Genomic DNA, 12,679 nt, shown 5'->3' with positions numbered 1-12,679 from the left:
GTCACAACATGGAATGGGTATATTCAGTCATTGTTTTTCCTCAAAGCAAATGGGATTCACAGGATTTGTGTGGATTTATTAAGATCACCTATTTGTCTCCATCACATTCATAAAAGAAATCATCTCATCCCATTGAGAATCTAGGCTAATTTGGAAACTCTAATTACTGTGATGCATCCATTCAACTCAGCAGTAATTTCCACTATTTAAATCACTCCCACTTCCCCCAAAATAAGATAATCTTTCAGATATTTATTTAGTATTCAGTGGTTTCATTTTTTAAATTCCAATCTATGTAGTGATACATGCAGTAATTGAGAATTCCTTTTATGATTACTTCACCTTGCCTTTTATTTTATAAGTTAAATAATTCTGTCTTCCTTAAGCCATAATATTTTTCTTATTTAGGGGAACCTGAGTGGGTCAGTCGCTTAAGTGGCTGTCTCTTGATTTGGGCTCAGGTCATAATCTCAGGGTCCTGGGATCAGCCCCATGTTGAGTCTGGTGTCTGGTTCAGTGAGGAGTCCACTTCAGGATTCTCTCTCTCCCTCTGCCCTCCGCCCACCCCCACACTCGCTCAATGCTTGATCTCTCTCTCTCCTTCTTTCTCTAAAATAAATAAATAAATCTGAAAAAAATTATTTTATTTATTTGAAGCCTTCCATATACAGGCTCTACATATGTGAAAATTTGCTCAACGAGGGAAGTCAATACTGAAACTTTAAAGTTACAAGTAATTTGTCCTTTCTGAGAGTTCTTACTCATTTTGATGATTATTGATGAATCATTGTACTCTATAGTACTCACCAGAAAGTAATTTTGAAATATTGGATTTCCCTTCCACTGCCATATGATAGTGTACTGCTTAAAGTGGTTCAGATAAAAATAAAGGTTATTGCTCAGAGTTACTTATAAAATCTTACAGATATCTTTCATGATATTAAGCTTCTGTGATTTTACAGTTGCAGAAATTACACTGCATTTGTTCTATTCACAATTTATTATTTTCATATATGGACATGCATATGTGTATGTAATTTCTTAATAGGATGTAAATTTTCTCTCTAATTATTTTTTAAGTTTCTGAAAGATTGATGTTTAGAAAATAAAACTGATTCTTGTTTTATCTCACTTCTTTTCGGAATATGTGTATTTTCTACAACATGTGGATAACAAATTTTGGCAAAGTCCTTTTTAAGGGCTTAGCTTTTATAGCACAGTTCACATGTTTGGTAAGAGCCATTTTTATACAGAATTTCTATTGCAAATCACTTTATTGTTGAAATTTGAAATAATATTTCTATAAATTAATTCTCAATTTATTAATTTTAATCAAACATCAGAATTTGATTTGCTAACAATGCTTTATTTATGTTGCATTTTGCCCTTAATATACTAACATGACCTAAGTGTTAACATTTAAATATTTTTTTGTTAAACTACAAATAAAGCTAATGGAGCAACGATTTCCTTCTATTATGAAAGGATTCAATATTATGCTTCCCCAACTTTCATATTATAGATATATGCACAAACTTGGACTGTCCTAAACAGTATCTGTGCAATTGTCTGATCCCTGTGAATGCCCAGTGTGAACTTTACTTTGACATAGGTACATAGGTGTATGTCTTTATATCATGTAGCCTATAAACTTTTTATGAGTATCCTCTGCTACTTTATTTCTTTGTGGTAATACACTGCACATAAATTCTAAAAGTCTGAATTGAAACAGACTTTATTGGATGTTGCTATGGTGTACATATTAAAATATGATTCCATAGAAATCTACTACATTATATATATACATATGTAACCCAACTGTAAATAACAGCGAAGTCATTCTGTTGAAAGTTCCAAGTGTCATAAAACACATGAACGAAGTTTGAGTGCATTATTAATATTACCAGAACTGCTGAAACTACTTTTTCCTGAGGACTTGCAAACCAAATGTGAATGATGTGACATAAGCTTCAGGGAAATCACCACAAAGCTTATATACAGACAATGTCTGAGCCTATTGCTGTGTGGGTCACTCAAAAAGATCACCAAAGATTCCAAATGCAAACCAGAAAATATCTCCAATTGCCACTGCTTGCTTTCACTCTATCTAAAGATGCTTTGACCCTGACTTAAGAAATCTCAACTGGCTACCTTCGCAATTCAGAAAATGGTTTATCATTTCTCCACTCATTAACCATTGCTTTTATTTCCAGAGAAACGCCTCTTGTTTAATATCTGATAATGTGAACCAGAGGCCTACCTTTGGAAACGCACCTGCATCACCACCTCCTGAAATTAGCTTACACAGAACTAATCCATTGTCAGGACTATGATTCCTTCTATGAGATAAAACAAATAATCAGCTCTTAGTATGTGAAGCTTCCAAGGAAGTTTCAGAGGAGGGAACTGTAGGGGCTTAGGACTGTCCACCACAAAATGCTCCATAGTGGCATACTGATTATTTTGAATTAAAGTTACTTAAGAAATGGCCAGTGCAAGAACACTAAGACTTTCCTTTGTCTCCAGAAAGGAGGAAATAAATTCCATGCATGAATATTACCTGCTCACACTCCAGAAGGTAGAGAGACCACCTCATTGTCATTGATAGGGAATTCAGGGCCAAGAATTCTGTATAAACAAACCTTGCTACTTTCACTAATTTACTACCCAGTTCAAATCCTGTTTAGTGCTCACTTCGGTAGCACATATACAAATCCTGTTTAAAACCCCATACTAATTATAGCTCCTAAATATAATAACATAATTGTCCTGCACACTCTTTACAGATTTGTGCTCTTTGTCTGAAATGTACAAAAGCTTCCTGCCTTGGTCATGCTTTGTATCTCAGTTTCATCTTAGTCCTCAGAGCACATCTTGTTAAAACAATAACAACAGCAACAACTCATTACCAGAACGCTATGAATGAATTTAAGGAGCAGAATTGGGAGGAGGAGTCAAGATGGCAGAGAAGTAGTAGGCTGAGACGACATCATGCAGCAGGAGATCAGCTAGATAGCTTATCAATCCATTGTGAACATCTACAAATCCAACAGGAGACCAAAGACAAGAAGAGCAACAATTCTAGGAACAGAAAATCGACCACTTTCTGAAAGGTAGGATGGTGGAGAAGTGAACCCAAAGGAACAGGAAGATAGACCACGGGGGGAGGGGCCAGCTCCTGGCAAGCGGCGGAGCAATGGAGCACTAAATCAGGACTTTTAAAAGTCTGCTCCACTGAGGGACATCGCTCCAGAGGCTAAACTGGGGTGAAGCCCACGCGGGGTCAGCGTGGCCCCAGGTCCTGCAGGATCACAGAAGGATGAGGGGTGTTTGAGTGTCACAGAGCTCTCGCAGGTATTAGAATGGGGAAGCCGGCTACAGAGATAGAGCCAAGGAGTGAGCTCTCAGCTAGGGGTTACCTTGAACTGGTCACAGGCTGGGTGAGCTCAGAGCGCAGCCAGAGCCAGGGACATGGAAGCGATTGAGCACTTTTCTCCGAGGGCGCACTGAGGAGTGGGGCCCCGAGCTCTTGGCTCCTCAGGGCCGGAGATTGGGAGGTTGCCATTTTTATTCCCGACATCCAGAACTCTATGGAAAGCGTTCAGGGAACAAAAGCTCCCAAAAGCGATCCTGAGTGGATTACTTAGCCCGGCCCCAGGTAAGGGCTGTGCAATTCTGCCTCCGGCAAAAACACTTGAGAATCACTACAACAGGCCCCTCTCCCAGAAGATCAACAAGAAATTCAGCCAGGACCAAGTTCACTTACCAGGAGAACAGCAAAATTCCAGAGGAGAAGAAAGCAAAGCATGGAATTCATGGCTTTCTCCCCATGATTCTTTATTCTTGCAGTTAATTTAATTTTTTTTAATTTAATTTTTTTCTTCTCCTAATTTTTTTAACTTTTACCCTCTCCTCTTTTAATGTTTTTTAACTAGTTTAGCTTAACAATACTTTTCATTAAAAAAAAATAATAATAATCTTTTTTGAACCTTCATTATTATAGTCATATTTTATCCTTCATTGTATCTAACTTTATTTTTTGTATACGCATAGGGTTTTTCCTTCTAAAAAATGTGGGGTACAACTTCTAATAGATCAAAATATACCCTAAATCTAGCTCCGGGCTTGTTCTAGTCTCCAGTCCAAGCAAAATCTCTCCACTTTCATTTTCATTATTCTCCCAACCAACTTAATTTATCAACTCTTTTTTTACAAATGTAAAAAAATTGTTTTTTCATCTTTATAGGCATATTCCATCCCTTCATCATGTTTACCCTTATATATGTTGTTCATTCTTTAAGATTTTGGGAGATAGTTTCCTCTAGGTATCATTCCCTGCATATTTTCAGACCACAATGCTCTGAAGCTAGAACTCAATCACAAGAGGAAATTTGGAAAGAACCCAAATACATGGAGACTAAACAGCATCCTTCTAAAGAATGAATGGGTCAACCAAGAAATTAAAGAAGAATTCAAAAAAATTCATGGAAACAAATGATAATGAAAACACAATGGTTCAAAATCTGTGGGACACAGCAAAGGCAGTCCTGAGAGGAAAATATATAGAGGTACAAGCCTTTCTCAAGAGAGGAGAGGGAGTTGAGGGAAACTGGAAAGGGAGATGAACCATGAGAGACTATGGACTCTGAAAAACAACCAGAGGGTTTTGAAGGGGCGGGGGGGGGGGGCGGTAGGAGGTTGAGGAACCAGGTGGTGGGTAATAGGGAGGGCACGTACTGCATGGAGCACTGGGTGTGATGCCAAAACAATGAACACTGTTATGCTGTAAATAAACAAATAAACGAATAATTAAAAAAAAAAAAAAAAAAAGAAATGTCTCAAGTACACAACCTAACCCTACATCTAAAGGAGCTGGAGAAAGAACAAGAGAGAAACCCTAAACCCAGCAGGAGAAGAGAAATCATTAAGATCAGAGCAGAAATCAATGAAATAGAAACCAAAAAACAGTAGAACAAATCAATGAAACTAGGAGCTGTTTCTTTGAACGAATTAATAAGATTGATAAACTACTGGCCAGATTTATCAAGAAGAAAAGAGAAAGGACCCAAATAAATAAAATCATGAATGAAAGAAGAGAGAGCACAACCAACACCAAAGAAATACAAACAATTATAAGAACATATTATGAACAACACTATGCCAACAAATTTGACAATCTGGAAGAAATGGATGCATTCTTAGAGACATACAAACTACCATAACGGAACCAGGAATTAACAGAAAACCTGAACAGACCTATAACCAGTAAGGAGATTGAAACAGTCATCAAACATCTCCAAACAAACAAAAGCCCAGGGCCAGAAGGCTTCCCAGGGGAATTCTACAAAACATTTAAAGATGAATTAATTCCTATTCTCCTGAAACTGTTCCAAAAAATAGAAATGGAAGGAAAACTTCCAATCTCATTTTATGAGGCCAGCATTACCGTTATCCCAAAACCAGAAAAGGCCACATCAAAAAGGAGAATTACAGACCAATATCCTTGATGAACTTGGATGCAAAAATTCTCACCAAATACTGGCCAGTAAGACCCAACAGTACATTAAAAGGATTATTCACCACGACCAAGTGGGATTTATTCCTGGGCTGCAAGGTTCGTTCAACATCTGCAAGTCAATCAATGTGATACAATACATTAATAAAAGAAAGAACAAGAACCATATGATACTCTCAATATATGCTGACAAAGCATTTGACAAAGTACAGCATCCCCTCCTGATCAAAACTCTTCAAAGTGTAGGGATAGAGGGCACATACCTCAATATTATCAAAGCCATCTATGAAAAACCCACCGCAAATATCATTCTCAATGGAGAAAAACTGAAAGCTTTTCCGCTAAGGTCAGGAACATGGCAGGGATGTCCATTATCACCACTGCTGTTCAATATAGTACTAGAAGTCCTAGCCTCAGCAATCAGACAACAAAAAGAAATTAAAGGCATCCAAATCGGCAAAGAAGAAGTCAAACTATCACTCTTCGCAGATGATATGATACTATCTGTGGAAAACCCAAAGGCTCCACACCAGAACTGCTAGAACTTGCACAGGAATTCAGTAAAGTGTCAGGATATAAAATCAATGCACAGAAATCAGTTGCATTTCTCTACACCAACAATAAGACAGAAGAAAGAGAAATTAAGGAGTCAATCCCATTTACAATTGCACCTAAAACCATAAGATACCTAGGAATAAACCTAACCAAAGAGGCAAATAATCTATACTCAGAAAACTATAAAGTACTCATGAAAGTAATTGAGGAAAACACAAGAAAAGGGAAAAATGTTCCATGCTCCTGGATTGGAAGAATAAATATTGTGAAAATGTCTATGCTACCTAAAGCAATCTACACATTTAATGCAATCCCTATCAAAATCCCATCCATTTTTTTCAAAGAAGTGGAACAAATAATCCTAAAATTTATTTGGAACCGGAAAAGACCTCGAATAGCCAAAGGAATATTGAAAAAGAAAGCCAAAGTTGGTGGCATCACAATTCCGGACTTCAAGCTCCATTACAAAGCTGTCATCATCAAGACAGCATGGTACTGGCACAAAAACAGACACATAAATCAATGGAACAGAATAGAGAGCCCAGAAACAGACCCTCAACTCTATGGTCAACTAATCTTCGACAAAGCAGGAAAGAACGTCCAATGGAAAAAAGACAGTGTCTTCAAAAAATGGTGTTGGGAAAATTGGACAGCCACATGCAGAAAAATGAAATTGGACCATTTCCTTACACCACACATGAATATAGACTCGAAATGGATGAAGGACCTCAATGTGAGAAAGGAATCCATCAAAATCCTTGAGGAGAACACAGGCAACAACCTCTTCGACCTCAGCCGCAGGAACTTCTTCCTGGGAACATCGCCAAAGGCAAGGGAAGCAAGGGCAAAAATGAACTACTGGGATTTCATCAAGATCAAAACCTTTTGCACAGCAAAGGAAACAGTTAACAAAACCAAAAGACAACTGACAGAATGGGAGAAGATATTTGCAAATGACATAATCAGATAAAGGGCTAGTATCCAAAATCTATAAGGAACTTAGCAAACTGAACACCCAAAGAACAAATAATCCAATAAAGAAATGGGCAGAGGACATGAACAGACATACATTTCTGCAAAGACGACATCCAGAGGGCCCAACAGACACATGAAAAAGTGCTCCACATCACTCAGCATCAGAGAAATACAAATCAAAACCACAATGAGATACCACCTCACACCAGTCAGAACGGCTAAAATTAACAAGTCAGGAAATGACAGATGCTGGCGAGGATGAGGAGAAAGGGGGACCCTCCTACACTGTTGGTGGGAATGCAAGCTGGTGCAGCTATTCTGGAAAACAGCATGGACGGTCCTCAAAAAGTTGAAAATAGAACTACCCTATGACCCCAGCAATTGCACTACTGGCTATTTACCCTAAAGATACAAATGTAGTGATCCAAAAGGGCACGTGCACCCGAATGTTTATAGCAGCAATGTCTACAATAGCCAAACTATGGAAAGAACCTAGATGTCCATCAACAGATGAATGGATAAAGAAGAAGTGGTATATATACACAATGGAATACTATGTAGCCATCAAAAGAAATGAAATCTTGCCACTTGCGATGACGTGGATGGAACTAGAGGGTATCATGCTTAGTGAAATAAGTCAATCAGAGAAAGACAACTATCATATGATCTCCCTGATATGAGGACGTGGAGATGCAACATAGGGGGTTGGGGGATAGGAGAAGAATAAATGAAACAAGATGGGATTGGGAGGGAGACAAACCGTAAGTGACTCTTAATTTCACAAAACAAACTAAGGGTTGCTGGGGGGAGGTGGGGTTGGGAGAGGGGGAGGGGGGTTATGGACATTGGGCAGGGTATGTGCTATGGTGAGGGCTATGAAGTGTGTAAACCTGGTGATTCACAGACCTGTACCCCTGGGGATAAAAATACATTATATGTTTTATAAAAAAATAAAATAATTTTTTAAAAAAGGAGCAGAGTTGTATGCATACAGGTTTTTTTCCTTTATCATTTTCTAATTTGGTAGCAAAAGTTAAGATATCATTTTTCTTACTTTTAAGTAAGTTAAATGTGTGAGGATGTCTATAGTAATACTATATTTCATTTAATTTGGACCTCTGAGTTATAATTCCATTTGGGCTTCCACATCGAGTCCACAACTGCAATCATCCAAAATATTTTGTATACTAACTGTATTTTAAACCTTTTTTAAAGTTTGGTTTAATGCAGTGATATAATAAGCTATCCCTTAGAGGAATATAAAACTCATTACAAGTATCATATAATGTGATTCACTTTTTCTTTTTTTTATAAAATTTCCACAGACATGTTGACTCAAGTTTATTTTATTGCATAGCCAGAAATTGAAATTTGAAAATTTGAGCATATTTTTGGTAGAAACATACATATGTCTAAGATTTGCTGAATGGAGAAATAGTTAACTTAGTGGATAATAATCAGGCTTCTACCAGTCAGTCCCAGTACCCTAGTATTTTATCAGCAGAATTTATAGACTGCATTACATGGTAAAGAGTTAAATTTTAAAATGTAAATACTAAATTGGTGTCTCCACTGGTAATTATTACTAATGTTTAGCACTGAACCACAGTAAGATACTGTGCAATACAGCACTATGCTCATTTATTGATATTTAATTTTTTTCTTATGTTCTCTTTGGCAAATGGAAGGGCAGCTGGATGAGTTGCTCTGCCAACGTTCTGTCCTGTTGCAGAACACTGCCAGCAGGAATATATAGTTATTATATATTCTTTTCATGTCATTTTTCCCCAATAAAATATACTTTATTTCTTTTTTTAAAAGATTTTATTTATTTATTTGAGAGAGAGAGAGCATGAACAGGGAGGAGCAGAGGGACTGGGAGAAGCAGGCTCCCGACTGAGCAGGTAGCTCAACATGAAGCTCAGTCCCAGGACCCTGAGATCATGACCTGAAAAGAGCCACCCAGGCACCCAGAGCATGCGACTCTTGATGTCAGGTTTGTGAGTTCAAGCTCCATGTTGGGTGCAGAGCTTACTTAAAAAAACAAACAAAAAAAACAAACAAAAAGGCTTTAAAAAAAATAAATTTTCAACTCACTTGAGTCGATACCAAAAAGCATGACTGTGGTATCATACAGTGTATAAGAGCATGTTTAGTTTTGTAAGAAATTGACAAACTGTCTTCCAAAGTGGTTATAACATTTAGCATTCCCATCAGTGATGTATGAAAGTTACTGTAATTCCACATCTTCATCAGCATTTGATGTTGGCAGTGTTTAGGATTTTGGCCATTCTGACAGGTGTGTGGTGGAATCTCACTGTTGTTTTAATTTTTATTTCTCTAATGACAGGATATGGAGCATTTTTTCATATCTGTATCTCCTGTCTGCCTATCATTTTTGGTAAGGTATCTATTTAGGACTTTAGCCCATTTTTAGCCGAGTTTTTTATTTACTTGTTGAGCTTTAAGAATTCTTTCTATATTTTGGATAACAGAAATGGTATACCATGCTTGTGGATAAACCAGGCTTTGGTAAAAGGAATGATACATTCACAAAAAGTGGGATAAGCAGTGAAGACAAAAGGAAAAATGACTCTTCAGAAGGCAATCAACAAAGTGCTCTCTAGGGTTACAGTGTATCAATGGTACTGCTAGTCTAGTGTGAAAGTTGGGGAAATCGTGAAATTAAATCCACCATTAAATTCATGATCATCTCCCCTCTTCTAGTTAATAATGAGGAAAATGAGACCCAGGTAATCTAATTCAATACCATCCAATCCGAGGTCAGAGTACTGTGTAGCAGCAGGACTTGCAGCTTGTTTATCTGATTTCTGCGCCAACATCCTTTCTATTAAAAGTTTCCCCCCATTTGTTGGTTTAATTCTCTTTTCATAGTCCAGTAGTCCAAAATGATCCTCAGAAGAAAGAAATCAAAGATCTAAACAACTGAAGTTCTTTTGGTTAGACAGATATAGAGGAATCATTATGTTTTGAAATACATTTAACATATGAATCTTGTTTTAAGTGAATCTGATTTATTTGAACACTTTTTAAATGTAAGAGTGGCAAAGCATAATTTGCTTTGCTTTTTTCATTTAAATGTATTATAAGGAACAGTCATGAAAATTCTTTCATTTATTTTTATCTGCTTTCCCACTGTATTGTTTTAATTATGAAGTATATTTTTCCTTTGAGATAAACATTTTTTCATTTGCCAAATAGATTATTAATACTTATACTATTATATATGTTTTCAAAGACTAGTTCTTGAAATAACTTTTATACTGTTTCCTATTTTAAATCATGTCTGCTAGAAAAGGGTTCAAAAAATTGTATTAACCCCAGACTTGAGCCTAGAGCATTCTGCTACTAGTTTTCCCCATTCTCAAAAAAAAAACCAAAAAAACAAAAAACGAAAAACACCCAAACCACAACAACAACCACATTTCCGGTACCCTAGATAGCACTTTTTGGATCACACCCATAAGCTGGTCCATCACACACAGGGTCAAATAGGGATGTATTTTTCATTTTGAAATTTATCCCCTTAGGGGATAAATGAGAATCAAATTCTTTAATTTTGTTTTTAATCTTTTTATCTCTGAAATCATTTCCCTGTATCTGTTGTCTAATGTTTTCTCTATTAAAAAAATGTGAGATCACAGATATTGATGAGAAACTTTGGGGTAATGATATATTTCTTAATTTTCCTCAAATAATAATCATAGGCAAATTTCCTGCAGAGGCAAACCAGCTATCCTATTTTTTTTTACTAACAATCCTCTTCCAAGGCACTTTTATTGGTAAACCTTACTGCTTATTGACAAAATCCAAAACAACCACAACAACAAAAAACCCTTTCCTTCTTCCCAAGAAGGAGAGGAGTTTATAAGGAAGTGTGGATTTTGGATTATCAGAGGGGATAGTGTTATTCTCCAATAAATGCTACCAAATATCATCACCTACTTCCACATGACACCTTAAGTCTCTTCTAACATTTTACCAGCTGCATTTCTAGGCCAGGCCCAGGTCATTTTCTTTCTTTCTTTTTTTTTTTTAAGATTTTATTTATTTATTTGACAGAGAGAGAGAGATCACAAGTAGGCAGAGAGGCAGGCAGAGAGAGAGAGAGGGAAGCAGGCTCCCCACTGAGCAGAGAGCCCTATGCGGGACTTGAGATCAGGACCCTGAGATCATGACCTGAGCCAAAGGCAGTGGCTTAACCCACTGAGCCACCCAGGCGCCCCCCCAGGTCATTTTCAGTTGCTAACTTGAGTATGTGCCATTAAGACACAGCAAATTTTCATTTCCTGGAAGTACAGAAAAAAGATGGCTCACTTGGTGTCAGTGTGTCTTTTAATCTCTGCCTCACACTAACCTCAATACTCCTTTGCTATGAATATTTCTCCCCCACTACCTCCACCCTTTTCTAGGAGATCTTAGTCACTATATAAACTGACAGAAAGAAGGGGCGCCTGGGTGGCTCAGTGGGTTAAGCCTCTGCCTTCAGCTCAGGTCATGATCTCAAGGTCCTGGGATTGAGCCTGGTGTTGGGCTCTCTGCTCAGCGGTGAGCCTGCCTCTCTGCCCATTTGTGATCTCTTGCTCTCTCTCCCCATCAAATAAATAAATAAACTGACAGAAAGAACCCGTCCTTTTTCTGAACATGGTCCTCCCTAGGTTATAGCCTACTTTTGACTCCAACTTATATTCTGGCAACATTTATTGACCATGCTGTTTGTTATTCCTCTGCAGTTCTGGATTTTATCTCAAATTAATTCTTACCCCCATCTTTAAGTTATCTTGTTAATCAATATAATTATCTTTCTTACCTTAATACACTATGTCTTTCCTGAAAAAAGTACTTTTTTCAACCACTTCTGATTGATCTACCTGACTGTTGTGTCATTTCTTGCTTGCACACCAAGTCCTTTACTCTGATATCCAATATCTCCACAATGTGGCCCTGACACGACTTGGTCTTTTCACCCACTACTTGTCCCCTCTTATCTCAGGCATGATCCAAGTTGTACTTCTTCTTCTTTCTTGAATGTCATTTTGTTACTTATCTCCTTACATAAAGTGCTTTATATAGCTTGTACAGTTTCATACATCTTTATGTAGTATCTTATACAGCTCTTCCTTTCTGATAGAATACACCATCTTCCTTGCCCCAACACAATCTATTCAATATCATAGCACTGTTGTTTTTTTTTTATCATAGCACTCTTAAAGGCCCATCTCAAATGCAACCTCCCCCAAAGCGTTTTTCATTCAAAGCTCGAGCTATCGTTTTTTCATTTGTCTACTTGTGAATTTAAATTCTCCTGCATTTTATGATTCTGTAACAGAGGGATGATGTCTTAATCACTTTAGTCATTTCCAGCCTCTAGTATTCTTTTGGGCTCTGATTGGTTGTTATAGAGTTTTGAAGTTATGAGTTCTATGTTTTACTTAGAACACCACTCATTTATCTTTTGGTAATTCTAAGTAATCTTTTAGCACATAGGGCACACTCTTCTGATTTGCTTTTATTTTCCTATTTTCTCTTTTTACATGTCAGTGCTATTGACAATAACTTCTTTTAAAAATGTACAGTTTTAACTCATTTTTTACATTCTAATAATCTGTATAT

Source organism: Meles meles, chromosome X, assembly GCF_922984935.1.
Source record: "Meles meles chromosome X, mMelMel3.1 paternal haplotype, whole genome shotgun sequence".
Classification (NCBI taxonomy): Eukaryota; Metazoa; Chordata; class Mammalia; order Carnivora; family Mustelidae; genus Meles; species Meles meles.
The sequence above is the reverse complement of the archived record's forward strand: the minus strand, read 5'-3'. Positions refer to the sequence as shown.